Genomic DNA, 20,392 nt, shown 5'->3' with positions numbered 1-20,392 from the left:
TTAATTTTTCTGGGTTAACCATTTTTATTTTAAATGTTTCCGGATTATATGATACTACTTGCCAATTTTTGGGATCTCTGTCAGACATACAATATACAATATTATTCAAATGACTTACAGAGCTTGCATCTTTATCCGTGGGTCGTTTGAAAAGTTGACTTCCGTCCTTCTGGAATTTGATTTCTGTCCTCCCTGGACTAGACCGTTTGAATTCTCTCTGTTCTCCTTCCTGTCGTGAACGTGGTTTCGTCGGTGGGTCTCAAAGTACTTATTTTTTGATTTGACTCAAAAAAATTTCGTTTGATGAAGTATGACCCCACACCTGACACCAAATTTATGTAGTAACCAGTGATAGTTACTGCACGCTTCTTTTACGACGAATGCACGTTCCGTCGTAGGTTGGAGAGTTGAGGTATATATAAGTTAACAATAAATTAATAAGACAATTGATACTTTTATTAACTTATAAAACAATAATGAAAAGGCTTTCGTTAGCGTAAGCACAAGTACTTAGCTACCGGAGAGCGAGTGACAACACTAACTTGGTCTAACTGACTCTTAGCTAACTCTAACTAACTCTAATTAAATCTAATTAAATCTATGATGAGGACTCATATTTATATGGAACATGCCGTGATGGAGAATCGGATGATCTACGTCTATGAAGTGGCGTGATGTGTCTAATCCAATCAGGAAACGTATTAGTGGTCCGACTCGGTGGCGTGATATGGTTATAGGCCACTGGACTTCGGAACTACGTTTTTATACTAAAAACGTCGGTTTACTACAGGTCTTAAGATTATCAACATTCATTATGTATTCGCCTAGGATCATAACATATTTTAATAACTTATATAATATCAGTTATACAGCAAAGCCTATCTTCCACTATTAAGTATTTAGATGACTTAAGCCTGTATAATAAGATGTTATTTTCCATACATAATTTAAATTGTTTAGGACATGATATTTTGTAATTTTGTGCCAAGTAAATAATTATAATATACAGTGACTAAAAATAAATAATCAGATTTTATTTAAATTTATTTATTCATAATACTTCATATTATTTTACATTGTACATTTAACTATGATACAACTCGAATACTAACAATTTATTGAATATATTATAATACATTAAAGGTAAAAAGTAAATATTTAAAAAGCAACTTATTATATATGTTTATACTAATTTATTACATTAAATTTGTTATTTTTTACAGATTCAAAATATTTAATCAATTTAACGGTTGAAAGTACATGCATCTTTCAATGGCCTTCATTCGGTTTAACAGTGCAAACATTTTTATTAGTTGATATTGTTGATGTACTAAGAACTATGAATCTTATAAAGAATTTATCATTACACAATGTGCTGTGGATACGAAACTTTTACACAATTCTGTATCTACTGAACTTCAAATTAAACAAATGTAATTATCCACTGTTAATTTTATGAAATATAATAAAATATAAAAAAAAATTCTTTATTTAATGATTTAATTTGAATTATTAATATTGTGAATAGTCCATAGTAATCTAGTCAAATTTATTTGTAATACCTCTATACTAAAGTCTACCAGTTGAGAGGCAAATAACAATTTGTACTACAGTTCACTGAGTGTAACATCAGCTGAGGTTGGTTACACTATAATAATATGCACATTTGATGATACAATTCAGCCATTAGTAATATCTAAACAATAAACAAAATACATAATTATAAGTAAATATTAAGTAATTTAATGTGATAGGTACTTATTAAACTTACATTAATGAAATCTTTAGGAAATGGCTCGTCTTGATGTTAATATGTAATTGTTACACAAGTAATCAACACGACGTAGAATCATATTAATTTAAAACGATTACAATTAAATCATGGTTAATTCATAATAGAAATATAATTTTAAAAACCGTAATCAACCAACAATGTCAACATACGGAATGTAAACAAAACATAAAATATCACAAATATAGATAAAGTTTATTATCTATACCAGCAGCTGCAGCAGCTGTGCAAGGTTTATAGATTATAATCTATAAACCTTGGCTGTGTACAATATTATATGTGATTATATGGTATACCAGTTATATCTATGATAATATAAGGTATTATGAATTATCATAGATATTATCTATGTGAATTATGATAACTACCTACATGCAATATTTTTGGAAAAATTGATTAACCATGCCAAATGCAAATGCGTCCTAATTGAAAAATAAAATATATGACAATATTTAAATATAATATATTCTAAACTAACAAATCATCTTCGTTCAGAATCGTTTTTCGTATACAATGATACATATCATTGCATTCAAATTTAACCTACCCTAGTCCGAGTTCAACCCCACCCCCTAATGTACAGCAGAACGGTACCACTTGCCCGCTTTTTTTTCTTTACACATATATTTAACTTTTATATTATAAAATGTTGAAATTACAGATTTTAATAAAAGAATTACATGGTTTGTTAAAGGACAATTTTCTATGTTATGATAATCAATCGAAGAAAAAATGTTTTTATTATTTATGAAGCTGGCTAAAATTTTGCTTTAAATTAATAAAGGATTTAAAGGCTGGTTATCATGCATATACGTTTTAATAAATTTATCAGTAATCAAGCATATTTCTATTACATCTGCACATTGCATGTTAAGCCACCCATATCTTTTAAAGTAACTAATGAAGTTAAAAAATTTGATTTGGTTCCTATCAATGCTTGAGCACAAATATCACATTTTAATTGGGTGAACAGTTTATGCGACACAAACCCAGCTATATAAATTGTAACCTCTTTAGAAACAGAGCTTAAATTAATATGAGTTGCATGTTTTTCCACAGTACATGATTCTGACACTAATTCAATGTCTTTATAAAAAGTGGCATTAGAACTATTAATTACTTGAACTGGATTTGACGAGACACTTGAACAGTTTAAAATCGGAATATCTTGAAGAGATATACAGTTACCCAGACCACTATCTTTGATTTGGGCATTCACCAGTAACTTTTTATAAGCGAATTTAAATTGTCGCGCAGTTGGATTGTTATTGTTACCCTACCCCCTTGCGCCCTAACACTTCCATAAAGCATTTCCAGGTGATCTTGACAAAGTTTATAAAATGGTAAATTTTTTAATTTATCTGTGTCAATTAAACTTTTTTTTAGATTGATCAAGGAATTAAAACTAATTAAAAACCCTAAAAACTCGGTTGATCGCTGGGACTCTAAAATCGGTTGTCCTGTAATTAATTTTAATTTATTTACATACAAATAAAACTTTTGAATAAATGAAAAAATATAAGAATAATAAGAATCATTAACTGCACCTTTGAAACCGTAAGTAGACTGAGATCTCGAATTTAAAATATCAAACGCATCATTAAATATTTGAATAAAGTTTATAGTCGCAGTTCAATCCTTAAAATCATTTAATTTAAGAAATCTTTGCAAAAAGTTAAAGCTTTTGCAATTGATGAAGAAAGTAACTGTGTGGCTAACTTTACCTTCATCTTATTTTTAAAGTAAAAAACATGCACTTTTTTAAGTTTGTTGGCTAAATGCCCTTTCTCATTTTTTTGCAGTATTAATAAAAGTTCAATATACTTAAAATCAATTATGCCATTGTTGCAGTCAATTAATTGCCTTTTCTCTCCAAAAGTATTGCGAACAAGCTTCACCATGTGTGCTGGGTCATGTGTGTTGATGATATTGACATTGAAATCATTAAATGCATTAAAATCAGTTTTTATTAATTGAGGTGTAGATGCTAATTTACAGCTTAGTGCTTTGGCCATGCTAACATTCACTGCACATCCATCAAATGTAAGACTTACTACGGTAATCCCAGTTTCAGTTAAAACATTTAATCAGCGACGCACTAAGTTCTTTTCTGTTCACTAATTAGATGGTTACAGAAGAAATACACAACTGGAAATTTCCATGAAGCATTTATGGCCGTTACCATGAAAACAAAGCATTCAGTTGCTTCACTCTTAGCATCACTATCAATTTCAAACCCATAGTCCACAAATCCATGGTACTTGTGACCATCAAATTCAAGACATTTGCGAATTGCTATTTCATCCATACTTAAAACACAATATATTGGATATTGACAATTTTTGCAAGCTAGCGTTAAGGTGTTTAGTGCTTAGTTCGTAAAGCCAGGTTCAGCATCTACATTAGCATACCACTTACTTAGCGTGCGAAGGCTTGGAAGGACAGAATTAAATTCTCTACGAACAAATGTGTACTCCTTGAGAAAATAATAATTTAGAGTGACAGCAAATTTACGTAGCTACATGCTGTAGAGTTTTGGCAATTTCTTTCCTGTATTTTTGTTCACAAAATGTTTGTTTAAATCTTTATGCTTACCGAAATTTGAATCTAATAAATGCGCCTGCTCTTGGTTAATCAATAACTTGGCCTTTAATGTATTGATAACATTTAAAAACAGGATGGTAGAAAAAAAAGTCTCTAAGAAAAAAAGTCTCCACTAAAATAAGTACAAATTGGAATATTTTAAATAAAATATAAGCAAAAAAATAAAAATAAAATTTGTATTACTTAAACTTAATTTTTTGAGCTATAGCTTTTAAAAAATTGTTAAGTTCTATTTTATTATCCCTAAACCATGTGCATAATATATCATACAGAATGATTATATAAGTTTTATTTAAAATATTCCAATTTGTACTGTTTTTCTGGAGACTTTTTTTCTGTTCCCCTAAAACAGTATAGCATTAATAATACATAATATTTCTATCATTTTAAGTTACTTTTCAAAGAAACGATTGTTTTTTTATGTCTTCTTAAACGCTGATTAAGTATCTTCAATTTTTTGTCCTTAGCATTACACATATCAACTAGTGATGACACAGAATGTTTCAGAAATGTGCTTCTAGGTGTATCATGACTTTCTGAAATTGACGCTTGAACCATAACAGCTACCGACTGTGACTTCAGTAACTAAAATAATTAATTTAAAACATTTTTTACTTTCAGTCTTAATAACTAAAAAAAATGTATTTCATTACTTCTTCGGATGGTCTATTTAGACTAAAGCTATCTGATGGTGAACTCTGTTTATCACAAAGTAGGTCAGGAAGTTTTCCAAATCCTTCCAATTCAAACCCTTCGAGCATAGATTAAATATACTATAGATAGCCCACCGGTATAGAAGATATGGAAACGTATAAATTAATAACACAACGTCTCAATAGATAGCGTACGCATTTGTGTAATATCGAAAAATAGATTACAATTAATATAATAAATTATTATTAAAATCAAATAGAAAGGGAAAAATTGTCTGTGCGGGGGGGATATGACTGGCGTTCGACCGGTTTATACTAAAAATAAATTGCGATACGGAGTAAATGAATAATGAAACAATATAAATAAGTACAAACTATAATCATCAACGCTTATACAACAACTCTATATTGTTACTGTAGACAAAAATAATAAATAATATGACATTATTAAATATTATAATATTAAAACTTTAGAACATTTATAAATCTGCACGAGCCGCGACGACACAGTTTTTAACTTTTCCGTCAATTTACCAATTAGTATATTTACCTAAATAATATCATGGCTACAAAAGGCAATAAATGTATGTTTTTTAACTGTGGCAAAAGTAAAAGAAATGATAAAAATACAAAGTTATTCCGTTTTCCCAAAAATCAAGACCAGGCAAAAGAATGGGTTAAACAGTCAGGTTAGTTACCTAGTTAAATAACATACATTTTAAAAATTGAATTATTATTCTTTTAAAAAATTTAAAAATAAATACATTTAAATTGTATGTAGTTTTAATTAAATAATTAAGAGGACGTGTTACAAACAAAAATCGCATTACAAAATTCATTTAAAAACGTGTTTGTATTTTAAATTCTGAACGAAGTGATGATTGTATTGATTTTACAATGATGTGTGTTTTTTTTCTAATAAGTTGTTCTTATTGTAATTAAAAAAAAAATCAAAAATCGTCGGTCACAATTTTTTTTTATAAGCGTTTAAAGTTTTTTTGAAATATGTCAAAATTATGAAAATGTAGAAAATGTACAAGTAATTTTATAAATTTTATAAATTTCATAAAATTTTTTGGATTTATATCTTAAGTTAAAAAAAGCGGGCAAGTGAGTACCGCTCTGCTGTACATTAGGTGCCGTATGGATCATTATTATATATTATAGGAGTGTTAAATTTGAATCCAATGATAGTTATCATTGTATACCAAAAACGATTCTGAACGAAGATGATTTGTCAGCCTAGGATATAATTTCTAGTGGTTGGTGAAAAAGGTGGTTTATGTTTTAATGGCCTGAATACAAGAAAATTTAAGTTCTTTTATAATAATTGTAAGTTAAACTTATGAAAAACCTTGTATTAAATTTTCAACTCTTAGCTACTTATACAAAAATTTTTATGAAATATACCTACAAAATAATTTGCAAATATTCATGGTTTTGACGAATTTTTGTCAATATTTGAACTTCAAATGCTAATAAAAAAAAATTGTGCCTATGTATTCTTATAATTTTTTAATCACTATAATAATAACTTATGAGGAACTTTGTATAACATTTTCAAGTATTTTGATAGGGCCAAAAAAATTTTATCGACCCTTCAAAAAAAAATTTTCTGAAAAATTGAAAATTTCAGTTGTCTATAAATAGCTCAAAAAAACTCAAAGTATTTTGAAAATTAAATCAAGTAAATACAATACCAATCTAAATAACTGGTAAAATTTTCAAGTATCTACGACTTATACTTTTTGAATTATAACAAATATCAAAAATCGTTTGAGGCTAAACCGTTATTTAGCGTGGTTTTGTAAAAATTTAAATTTCAAACACTCATAAAATTTTTTGTCTGAATCCGGTAGAGTTTTTTTACAGATATTTGAAGAAAAATGTATGGAGAACCTTGTACCAAATTTTCAAAACTTAGTTATAAAAGAAAAAAAATTTTATGATTTTTCAACTTCAAAATTACTTGCAAATTTTCGCGTTTTCGACAGATTTCGTAAAAATTTGAACTATAAACTCTTATAAAAAAAATTGTGACTAACGATTTTTAATTTTTTTAGCTACAATAAAAACAACTCATAAGGAACCTTGTATTAAATTTTCAAAACTTTTTGGTCATCCAAAAATTTTTATCGACACTTTAAAAAAAATTTCTCAAAAAATCGAAAATTTCATAGTGGTCTATAAATAACTCAAAAAAAGTCAAAATTTTTTGAAAATTTAACTATATACGGATACTACTGACATTAACATTTTTTGAAAATTTCAAGTATTTTCAGTGATTAGTTTTTGAATTACAACCATAAAAAAAAATCGATTTGGTCGAAAACTGTTTTTGCGTAAAAATTGCCGTTTTTCCGTCATTTTTTTTTTGTTTTTCTCGATTTATTTGAAAACTGTTAGAAAATGTTAACTTTTTACCTCTATAATTTTATTATAAATATCGATAAAATATTATTGACTGAGTCAAAACACTTGAAAATTTAAAAGAAAGTTCCTCATAAGTTATTCTTATTATGATTCAAAAATTATAAGAATACATAACTTGAGTTATTTTGTTTTTTTTTTTTAAAAGAACATATTTATTCATAGCGACCTTAAACTTTTTGTCATTAGGTAGGTACGTATAATACGCCCAAAATATGTTTTATAAGAAAAGTGCAAACAATTAAAGTAAATTACGGATATCTAATATATGATGATGATGAAAATAGATATAGTTTATTTGTAAATACTTACCATATTGCATAAAGCTATTATTTAAAATATGCAACTTTTTAAAGTACTGTTTAGAAATTAGATTTTCTAGTCTTTATACCTACGTTTTGAATTACGTGCTCAGTAAATAATTGAATACAAATTATATTTTATAATCTTATATCTATAATCTTATCACTATGCTTTAGGATATAAAAACATATTGCTTTACAATATACAGTCTTAATCGAATAAATAATTGCAATTTTACTTTCAACATACATTTTTTTTAGCTTGTTTCACGCGTACTGCGTTCATGTTTTGTATAATACGTCCTTTTAACATTAATTTATTACACATATTTTTAACACAATTTGTGTTTCACTATTATTTTATAATATTTGACAATGTTTTTTATAAGAAGCGAATGTAGTTAGTATCGGAAGTACACCACCATTTCTATATTTTTTTTTGACTTACATTATTTTATCTGTAGGAAATATTAAATTGGCAGATCTAACTTTAGAACAATTGAATAACCGACATGTTTGTAACTTGCATTTTAAACCTACGGATTTTAATAATATTGAAAACACAACAAAGGCTAAAGCAAAAAGCAGTTCCAATGAAATACGATTGTACTGAAGTACCAATTGATGAGGAACAATACATTCCAACTTCACCTTTAAACGAATCTGAAGAACCCGAGTCACCAAATTTACACGTTAAAACACCAACAAAAATTTACAAAAAAAAATGTCCAAGAACGCCAATCGAATCTCCTCATCTTCCTGCTACATTAAATACATCACCATCTTCGCCAATTTTGAATTATGAATGCTCTCCATCAACAAGTTCAATAATTAAATCATTTGTAGATATGCCTTCACCCATTAGCACTCGCAAACGTCGTTTAATCAAAGCGAAAACAGTTCTTTTCCCTAACAAACAACGTGAACAAATGTCAAAAAAACGTCTGGAAGAATTAATTAAAAAAAAAAATATGTTGTTAAAAAAAAATTCATCTAATATAAGCAAACTAAGAAAAAAACTACAAATATCTCGTAATAAATTAAATTTACATAAATTTAAGAACAATATCACATTTTCAAGTTCAGGATCTAAAGTAATAGCAGAAATGCAAATGTTTCATAAGCGTAATTCAAGAACACCCTGGACTCTAGCTGAAAAAAATTTTGCTATAAATTTGTACTATAAATCGCCAGCTACATACAAATTTCTTAGAAATAATCAGCAAATAATTTTACCAGGTGAAACAACGTTGCGTAGATGGATTGGCAAGTCTAAATTTTGTCCCGGTTTTAATTCACTTTGGCTAAAGCAAATTAAAAATAAGTTGGATACAATGTCAGATGATGAAAAACACTGTGTAATAATATTCGATGAAATGAAAATAAAATCTTTTTAGAATATTCAAAGTATTTAGATATGGTTGAAGGGTTTGAGGATTTAGGACACAAAGGCAGAACAAATAAATTGGCTACACAGGCAATGGTTTTCATTGTTCGGGGGCTTTATAGTAATTGGAAATTACCATTGGCTTATTTTTTAACGGGTTCATCTATGAGTAGTTTAATATTAAAAGATTTAATTGTAGATGTAATCGAAAAATGCGCAGAGCTAGGTTTTAATATTGTAGCACTCGTTTGTGATCAAGGTTCCAATAATTATTCAGCTTTAAGGCACTTAGGTTGTTGTAAAGAAAAACCATTTGTTGAAATTAAAGGTAAAACTATATTTTCTATTTTTGATGTGCCACATATTTTAAAAAATTTTAGAAACAATTTTTTGAAATATAATTTTAAATTTAATGGACAAGAAGTTTCTTTTTCTGATATTAAGTTGGCTTATAATATTGATAAATCAAGTAATACTAGTAGAGCCCTTTTAAAACTAACTGACAGTCATATGAATCCCAACCCTTTTCAAAAAATGAATTGTATACTTGCTCTTCAAATTTTTAGCAATTCGGTAGCAGCTGTTTTAAGAACATGCATTGCTACTGGTCAAATAAAATCAAAAACTGCCGTTGCAACCGCCGATTTTGTTCAAGAATTAAACAATTTATTTGACTGTTTAAACAGTAAATCATTATACAGTTCTAACATATATTCTTGTGCTTTAAATGATGATAAACCTTATTTATTTAATAAATTAATGAAAGCTAAAGAATGGTGTGCACAACTGGAGTTAATACAACCTATAAAAGTGTATGGTAAAGTTCTTCCATGTTTCGACGCCATGGTATGGAGTATAAACTCAATAATAATGATTTATACACAACAAAAAAACTTAGGTTTTAAATATCTTCTGACTAATCGTTTAAACCAGGATATCATAGAAAATACTTTTCGGTTTTTCGTCAGCGTGGAGGTTTCAACAGAAATCCGACTGCTCGTACTTTTCGAACGTCATTTCGGTTTCAAGCAAGACACAACCTCATGAAAGCCACAGATTCATCAAATTGCGAAAATGATTTTGATTATAATTTATTTAACCCTAATTCAGAGAACGCTTCTATTTCTACACCTTATACAGATACATCAGATGCCTTAGTTGAATCAGATTCTGATTCATTTGTATGTTCGGAAGAGGAGGGTAATTTCGATCAATGCCTCAGTAACGTAGAAAAAAAAATAACGTTAGAAACTTGTTCAAACACCTATTTTGCGGGATATTTGGCCAAAAAATGCATGGATCAATTTAAATGCACTAAATGCGAATTAATTATTTTAAGTGACGATTTTTTCTTTGATGACCAAGAATATTTAATTTTTTACAAACAATTTGAAAGTGCTGACATTGAAAAAAGCAGTCTTAAAAAAACCATCTGATTCATTTACTAACTTCGTGTCTACACAGCACAAAATATTAAAAGATTTTGTAGAACTAAGTCCTCATAAAAGAAAATTATGTGCAACTATTCAAAAAAAAAAAAAAACAGAATTGATATCTGATTTAAATGTTGATCCAAACTGTTATCAACATATCGATTTTATAATCCAAAAGTTAATACATTGTAAATTATTAAGGCATTTTAATTGGACATCTAAACATTTGAAAGGACGTTCCAGTGTACAGACAGCAAATAAATTAAAAATTTTGAAAAATTTTTAAATATTATATATTATAATTCAATAGTTGGCATGTAAATATAATATAAAATGATATTGGTACATATTATAATATGTATTATGTATATTTTTTAGTATAAAAATTTGAAGGTTTTACGATTTTTTTTAACAAAGATAATATAATTATAATTATTAATACTAGTATTGTCCTCGGAACTTTTTATGAAAATGAATATATAGCTACCTATTTTTAAAATTTTCACCTGTATTTTATAAAATGTAATATATTAGTTTTGTCATTATATTTGTCTATATTATTATATTTATATTTTTTTTTTTTTTTACAATTATGCAATAATAATTTTAAGAATTTATAATTAGGTAAATTTTTGTAAAATAAAAGTAGTATGCTACTCTCATTACCCATTTTATGAAATAAAGAATATATATTGTTTTATTAGATATTAATAACTAACCACCTAATAAACATAGTTATTATATATGTATAGTTAGACATAATTATTATATGTATAATACCAGCTATGTCCTATAATATTTATATTTTAATGTCTGTTGTCACTAGTAAAGTTTTAAAGTTTACCGATATGTATTTTACAAATAATACATATTAATTAATTATTAGCTTATAAATGATATATTATTATGTCAATTGCCTTTTAAAAACTAGATATTAACACACACATTTTACCATTGGCGCGGTAATAATATATGACCGATCATATTAGACTTATTATTATTAGTCATAATACGAACATTCAGTGTTGGAAGTCGGAACTGTTCAAGTTTTTTGTTTTACAATAATTGTCACGTTGACGACATGCCGTACACGCATGCGCAATAACTTAAATACTTAGAGCGATCCTATGGGGGTCCATTAGTACTATTCCGCCGGGGTCCAAAACGTCCGCCTAACTGGTTGCCGCGTCTTTCCATGGCGTGGGCTATCTATAGTATATTTAATCTATGCTTCGAGCTACATATATAATCATAATAATAACACCATTTATACATTATACATATTATGTTTAAATAAATAATATTTTATACTTACACAAGTAGATGTTGATGTATTGGATAAAGAAACTTTCACCTCAGGAACAGTAATTTTAGCCTAAACAGTGAAAAGATAATAAATAAATAATCATAATAATTTTAAACTATAATTGATAGGCATGAATGTAATTTTGCAGAGCATAATTTAGATAAATAGTATTATTGAGTTCACTTACATATTTTAAACGTTTTACCACGATAGAAGACACGGCATCTTCTTTTAAAAGTTTGCTTCTAACGTAATTTTTGAAGCAGTCTGAAATGAAATGTTCGAGTATGGAGGTAGAATGCTTAATTTTGGTGGTATCAGCACCACAATCTTGAAAAAAATTGGATCCACCGATTTTTACGTGGTTCATCTGCTGGTAGTCTAATATACATTACAAAAATTAAACTATTAAAATGTTCAACGTGTACCATAAAAAATGTTTACAAGTGTTACTTACCGATGAAAGCTAACGTCTGTTTTTTTCGCAGACCAAGAACGTTTACACAAAAAACAACTTGGCATTGTTTTAGAGTTGTAGACTATTAAGCACAAAGTAAAAGTAATAATGAAAAACTGTACGTCTTTACTTATAGTAAATATAATATAAGTATGTTTACTTTACGTATTAAACATTTAGCAGACGAGAATTCCAATTTCGAAACTTGAGACTTGGAATTTGGCGTCAATATCATGGCTATAGATATTAATGGTTGCACGACGATGACAATTTTTTGACCGTGCAATGTTCTTATCAAAAACCTCCAGACTGCTAGAGCTTTTAGTGGAACTTGTAGTCAACTGTGTGCGCCACTCGCCAGTCGGCTATAAATATTAGATTTAGATACTAAAGCCAAGCCCACAAAGTTATTAATTGTATGATTAGTAATAAAAGGTAATAGGTGAGTAATTATTTATATTTTGTATTTGATAAAACAATTATTATTATACACCTAGGTATATAAAGTGTAATAATAAGTAAATATCAAAATATATATTAATATTTATACAAAATAGGTTCAATGTAATCAAATAAAAGTACATTAAAAACGTGTGTGAAGTTGGGTGACCAAAGCTAGGTGACTGTTTTTCAGACGAATAGTGATAAGAAACCTTGTATGTGTTGCTGCATTATGTTTAATTCCAGGCGCCAAACATTTATATTGCCATTTATAAGTTACTTCACCGTTATAAAACACAAGATGTCGCACTATGTTATGTAATAATTATCTGTTTTAAAAGTATATTATAAATAAATATTACCACGATAATTATACCGAACATATTGTCATCATACCATTATGATTTGTAACAAACCAATAATAATAGAAACTAGAAAGTTAGGTTATAACTTATTAATCTCTCCATAGTCCATAATAATACACGTACTAAGTTCTAACAAATATACGTTGACATGTTGTTTAAAAGTTTAAAGATACTGTGGTATAACCATTATTTGGAAATGTAAGTATTTTCTTAGTTATTTAATTATCTAGTTGTATTTTATTTAAGTGCATTGTAATATTTCGTTTAACTATCCACATAATGATTGTTAGTGCAAACGAAAAATATCCACAACTACATTATCTGTTTGATACCAATTATTTGAGCCTCCCTCAATATTTTACAGAGATCTATGTAGTTATTAGATATATTGTAGGCACATTAAGAAGATGGATGGACATTTCGAGCTTAGAAAACTAATGTATTACATATTCAAGTTATATTCTATAAACTTAAAAAAATAATCTTAATGATTTTAACAGGTTTAAAAATAACAGAAACTGTTTCTTTATGTTTTAAGGTAATATTGTATTTGATTTATATTTTTCAATATCAATTACTAATTATATTAGATACACTCAAACAATTAAAAATATTAAAATCAATACCTACACTATTTAAATAGTTAATGCATTTAATTATTAAGATTGATTCTGGATTTTAATTGGCTTCAATATTAACATCTCATATAAAAGTACTTATGTATTTCTCTGTCAATAAATAGCTATAGAAATAATAAAATTAATATTTATACATAAAACATTATTGTAGGTGCTGATAATTTTTATATAATATAATATAATTAATGCTTAAGTGTATGTCGTCATATCCAGACGTATGATGTGTTATATTGAAATACCTTTGTTATTGTAAAAAATTTGGTACTGCCGAGTACCAGAAGTAATGACAAAAATATTTATATAAAGTTTATTATTTGATAGGTATGAATCATAATATCTAGTCACAGTTCTAATCATTGAAGGAGTGTTTATGTTTTGAGTATTTCAATCCACAAGCTGTTGCAAAATAAGTTGAATGACAAGATTTCCATTTATGAAGGTCTAGAAACAAGTAAATATAATCTGTTCTCTTAGAATATATTTCTCAATAAATTTATTTTTCTCATCTGTTTTCAGGTGGCATGCAGTCTACTGTCTACATTCACTATTATACACAAGATAACATATTTAATTTATCATCACTCAGTGTTATTGGATCCTTTTTAGGCTTAAATCTTTATTTTAGTTATTAAAATCATACCTGTCTAATATTTTTTGTTTAAATATGCAATATTTGAAAAAGTGACAATCGTCAGCACATGTATTACAATATTTGTACAATATGAAGATTTTTATTAAAATTAGTGTTTGTTTTCCTAGTAATAATAATTTGTTAACGATTCATACTTTTTTTTCAATTCAAAATAATGATGTTTTTAATATGTTTGTATTTTTATAATATTGTGTTGTATTTGTACATGTGTGTCAGTGTCGCATTGTCACAAGTTTAATGATGATTTCTTAAAGTGTAAAATATTATTGTATGCAGTAATATTTATTGTTAATTACATTAATTAAAATGTATGTATTTTCAGGCGCAAGTGATCCAGGTTTTTATTCAAGTTTTCTATTCTGTATTTCTCCGATTTTTTCCTCGCGCTTTCAATTTGGTTTTCCGCAGTTTTTTCCTTGCGAATTCACTTCGGTGTTCTACGGTATTCTTCAAGTGTTAATTCTAACATTTAATTGTTAGAATATTTTACTATTCGAATTATTCCTCGTGTTTTCATTTTGTTATTATACAGTGTTCATTATAAACATTTAATTGTATAATATTGTTAATTTTTTATTGTGTTTTATTTTTAACATTGTTTTTATTTCATTTAATTTTAATTTTTTTATTTCATTTAATTTTAATTTTTTTATTTCGTTTAATTTTAATTTTTTAGTTTTTTGTAGTTTGTTGTAGCTGTCCGAGGAGTATAGACTCTGACAGCTTTAAGTGTCGACGAATTACTGTTTCAGACACAAAACCGTCGACGAATTACTGTTTCAGACGTTCAAAACTGTCGACGAATTACTGTTTCAGACACAAAACTGTCGACGAATTACTGTTTCAGACAATTAAAAGTGTCTAAGAATTACTGTTTCAGACAATCAAAAGTGTCTAAGAATGACTGTTTCAGACAATCAAAAGTGTCTAAGAATTACTGTTTCAGACAATCAAAAGTGTCTAAGAATTACTGTTTCAGACACTGTAAGTAATAATTTATAAGGTTAAAAATGAGTTTAAAAGATAAATTGAAAGAGGTAGCTTATTATATTAACACCGAATATCCAGAATTAAATTTTGAGAATGTCTCGGTTTCAGATAGTTGTGTAAGTAATATTTGCATGACCATTTTTAAGAAAGGTAATGATCACAATTTGAAAAAATCTATAGTGAATGCTATTAAAAGAAAAAATTCATCTCTTCGAAAGTGTATTGAAACTATGAACTGTGATGTTATAGCTAATAAATCAGAATTTAATAATAATAAAATGTATTGAGTATTGTAATTACACGGCTAACGATTTTGTAAATTATAATTACACAACTCTATCCAACATATGTAGACACATTAAAGTTACAATAAATAAAGTTAACAGATATAAAGTGTACAAACAATGTAAAAAGTATTTCAATCTGTCATCGTGTTTACAAATGGACAACACAGACAATATAATTGATACAAATAGTTTTTGTTTTACTGAAAACTCTGATAATGATGCTGATATTTTTAAAAATTGTACTTCTTATACTGTGCACACAGAGTCTGAACTTTTGCATAATGACAATGATATATCATTCGAATATACAAATTCATCGGCAGAAATTGATTTCATTCAAACTAAGAGAGATCCATTAATACCTAGTAGTACTCCAATTTTACCAGAAAACATGAATGATGAATCTGTGTTTGTTACCCCAAGTAAAATAACAAACGGAAAACATGTAGAAAGCCCCCTCAGGAATGCTTTTTATAATAAAACACCTGTAAAGTCTGGCATTGTTCTACCTCTAAAAACAAAAAATCAATTTCCTAAACAGTATGAAAACCATGATTTTGTGTTTTTTGAAGGATCTTTCAAATTTTCATTTGAAGAATGGTCCCTTATGAACTATACAAACTTCAAAAGTCAAACCCGTTTGGACAAAACAAAATATCCTATTATGTTCAGAAAGCGCATTAGAACTGTGAACAATACATGTGTTATTAATGCGAAAATGGTCAGATATTTTAAGTCATTGCAATGTGTACATGTATTGTAGCCATGAGGGGTGTAAGACTTTTAGGATTAAAGTCCAGCTTGCAAATGGAACGTTCGTAGCAAATGTCTATAGTTCTGGTTTGAATTATCATCACAATCCAGATGATGATGGTCTCACAAATCACGTAAAAGGGTTTCAGCGAGATTTGAACAAAGAAGTGCTAAAAAAGACTAAAGCGTTTTCCTTCAGGTCAGACACTGTTGACTTGGCATCACCCACTCAATTGAGTTGTGGCAATTTGCAAGGTATTAAATCAGATGATGTCATTAGAAAATCAGATCAGAGGCCTTGACTGCTGATGATTATGATAAAGATATTTTCATGATATTCTATTGATGTGTAACGATAAAGAGCAACTTTGTACAGCATGTAGGTATACCGTCTGTACACTGCTATAGTAAAGAACAGTTGGACATACTAAAAAACTAATTAAAAATCAAAAATCAGTAACTGGTTATTTGGATGCAACTGGTACATTGGTCAGGAAATTGACAAGAACACCAAAAGAGTACTTTACTATGTTCTAGTGGTAAATGTACCTTTACCTAGGAATTCGAATGTAACGTGTCCCGTTGTAGAGATGATTAGTTCAGCACACGATATAGTTGCAATTTCACAATGGTTGAACGCTTTCAAAGCATTTGTTTTGAAACACAAACTGCCTTGGCCTGTATTCACAAACATAGTGACAGATTTCAGTTATGCACAAATGAATTGTGCATTGTGTATAGGATGGAATGGTTTTAATTCCATATTTGATTATCTTAACTGATGTTACAGAGTATTGGTTGAAAATTTTGATGGGTCTAATGTTACTATCATTAACATCTGTGTAAATCATTACACAAAAATCATAGTAAACCATGTATATACATACTTTCAATCTGAGACAAATCACAATAAGACTGTAGAAAAGATGAAAAGAAATAATGTTATCGATTGGATATGTTTACTGTTTAATGCAAAGAGTTTGGAGGATATTGAAATTGGTTTAAAATATTTTCATTAATATTGTTGTCTCCATGTAGTACAGGAGAAACTAAAAATGCTATTAATACAATGAGAGACAAGTGTAATGTTAACCACCAACTGTTGAATGAATCAAACAACGAAGGCAAAGATTATTCAGATGAAATAAATAAATTTCTATGCGAATCTGACACAAATAAGTCTATGATGTACTGTAGATTTCAGTCTATCAAAGAACATGTAAAATCTAGCGTCTTGCCCCATTGTTCTGTAAATAATGAAAATATAAGCAATGAATATTACGATGAATCATATTTACACGAGTTTATACTCAAATGTGTACCTTTCTTAGCACTGTGGACACCTATTATGAATAATAAACTCAACAATGGCATTGAAATCCGCCAGAGTAATGCAACCGTTGAATCTTGGTTTAAAACTGTAAAAGTTGACATACTTGATGGTGACCGAAGGTGGAAGTGCGGTCAGTTTTTAAGACTTATGAGAGAGCGTGTGATGAATGCACACAAACAAATAAAGTATAATATTAGAAAAAAAACTTGTACGCGTGCATTAGATTTTGACAATGAATCTAGGCAGATAAATACCAAAGTGAATAGGAAAAGAAAAGTCTCAGAAATGTCTAGCCATAACCATTTGGACGCAATAGAAAGTTGGGGAAAAAAAGAGAAACAACACAAACATCTCCAACCCACTAAGTACCGTCCTTTCACAGCCTTATCGTTAAAAATCCCAAGGTCTTCGATCTCTGTAGCTGATGAAAATAATCTTTCACCCAAAGTGGTCGATGGTATTGAAAGCATTGTGGTCATCAAATGTGACAATGAGACTAGGTTCACTGTTGATGAGCCTTTTAACAACGACGTGGTTGTACATGATTTAAGTAAGCCATTCGACGATAATTGTTTAATGAAATCGATTTCGACACCTGGCAGTTATAAAACTCCGTTTCAACTACCAGTGCAATCTAAAGATTTTCACCAAAATATGCTCCCTAAAGATTTGACATACTATAAACGAATAAAGATGCCAAAAAATAAAGACTATCTAGTTAGAAAATATAGTTATTTATTATCTAGTGATAAAAATTGTAACATCATGACCGATCTGCACATCTCAGATTTTGATTCATTATCTGGAAAAAATTGGTTGTGTAACTTTGTTATTGATATTTGTTTGTTGTCGTATGCTTTTAAGCTGGATTTAAAAAATACTCATATTTTATCATGCAATGATGTGACATGGCTGATGGAAAAAAAAGAAATTGGAGAAGAGTATAACAAAATTACTTTCACTAAGGATAGTATGGTTATTCTGCCATGGTTAGTTAAAAATTCTCACTGGATTATATCTTTATTAAAATTCAAAGTCAGACAGTGTTATATCATGGACCCGATTAAACCATATGACACAGATGGTCGAATATCTAAAGGTCGTTTCAATAGGGAATTTGAAATATTGAAATCAGATGTTATCTACGGTGATGATACACAACAATGTCCTTTATTAACACCTATTCCATGCCCTGTTGAAAACGTTCCAAAACAAGAAGATGCATTTAATTGTGGAGTTTATATTATATATTATGCATTTAAAATTATGGACAGTTCTAAGTTCAGTTTAGAGTTTGATCCTAACCTTCACAGAGAATATTTAAAAACTTATCTCTTAGAGAATTCTGAAGATATGACAAATATATGTTTATACTGTAACTGGCACTCAGATAAGCATCGTTGTCAACCGGATGATGAATATGTAGAATGGGTATCATGTTCTCTGTGTTGTCGCTGGATAGCCATTAATTGCATTCCTCAAGAAAACAGAATTGTTGATTATGCAATTAATGATTTCTTTTGTTTATTGTGTCAAAAATGATGTAACATAAAACAAAAAAATAGATAAAATGGATTGAAAAATTATATACAACATATAGACTATAGAGTAACAGCACGTTACAAATTGCATATGAATATTATAACTAAATTACTAATTTTGATTAGCTTGACTATTAAGAAAAATTACCTTGTTAAGAACATTAGCTAAATCATAATAAGATAAATAATGATAATGACAAATTTCTGGTACAGTATTGTCTTAATCACTCGAATCTCAAAGGAAATAAAAATGTATTTTTGAGTATTATACGACACAATTATTATACATAGAATATAATATAAATAATATTATATAGACTTCAAAGGGTAAACAAAAATTTCAGTATTCAGTTATCGAGATTTGACTGCACTAGAAAAGGCTATAACAGATAGCGTAATAAGTAATATTATACGCGTTAAGAAAAAAAAAACATGGTTTTGTCAAAAACTCAATTTGTTATTACAACATTTTAAATTGGTTCTAAGATTTAATGTGGAAAAAAAACTAATCATTTGACGAAATTAGCACCAAAAGTTTCTTAAACTAGATATCAAACTAATTTTATTCAGGTACTTTTAATATAAGGTGAGTCAAACCTAAACAGTAATTTGTATGTCTTTTGATCACAGTCAACAGATATAGCTTTAAAACACAATTTGTAACCACACCAGTCATGCATTTAATTTGTTTATGCATAACTGACAGTCCGCAGTCTGATATTTAAAGTGGGACGGCATTTAGTGTTTTAATTATTTAATTTATAATTTATTAATATGTAAGAAGAATTAGTTATTAAAAAAGAACAAAATACCTATATGTTCATATGAAAAAGATAACCTATGGAGAATAACTAAGACCAAGTACTAGACTACAAACTTGATTTTCTATGTTGTTCAGGCCCAAGCAATTTTTTAGCTTATTTTATTTTAGAAGTCATCAGTTATAGGTTTAACATATAAATATTAATAAACATTGTAACTGCTATTAAAATAATAATAGTATTCATAAGTAAATTAACTTGCCTATG

The 20,392-nt window shown here is 28.2% G+C and overlaps 2 pseudogenes; both read right to left on the bottom strand.

Annotated features, from left to right (window-relative positions):
* Positions 1-4,248: 4,248 nt before the first annotated feature.
* Positions 4,249-12,453, bottom strand: LOC126555082 (THAP domain-containing protein 1-like; annotated as a pseudogene).
* Positions 12,454-17,690: 5,237 nt separating this feature from the next.
* LOC126555085 (uncharacterized) lies at positions 17,691-18,708 on the bottom strand (annotated as a pseudogene).
* Positions 18,709-20,392: the final 1,684 nt, after the last annotated feature.

Source organism: Aphis gossypii, unplaced genomic scaffold (assembly GCF_020184175.1).
Source record: "Aphis gossypii isolate Hap1 unplaced genomic scaffold, ASM2018417v2 Contig00701, whole genome shotgun sequence".
Taxonomy (NCBI): Eukaryota; Metazoa; Arthropoda; class Insecta; order Hemiptera; family Aphididae; genus Aphis; species Aphis gossypii.
Note: the sequence above shows the minus strand (reverse complement) of the source record. Positions and strands in the feature narration are given on the sequence as shown.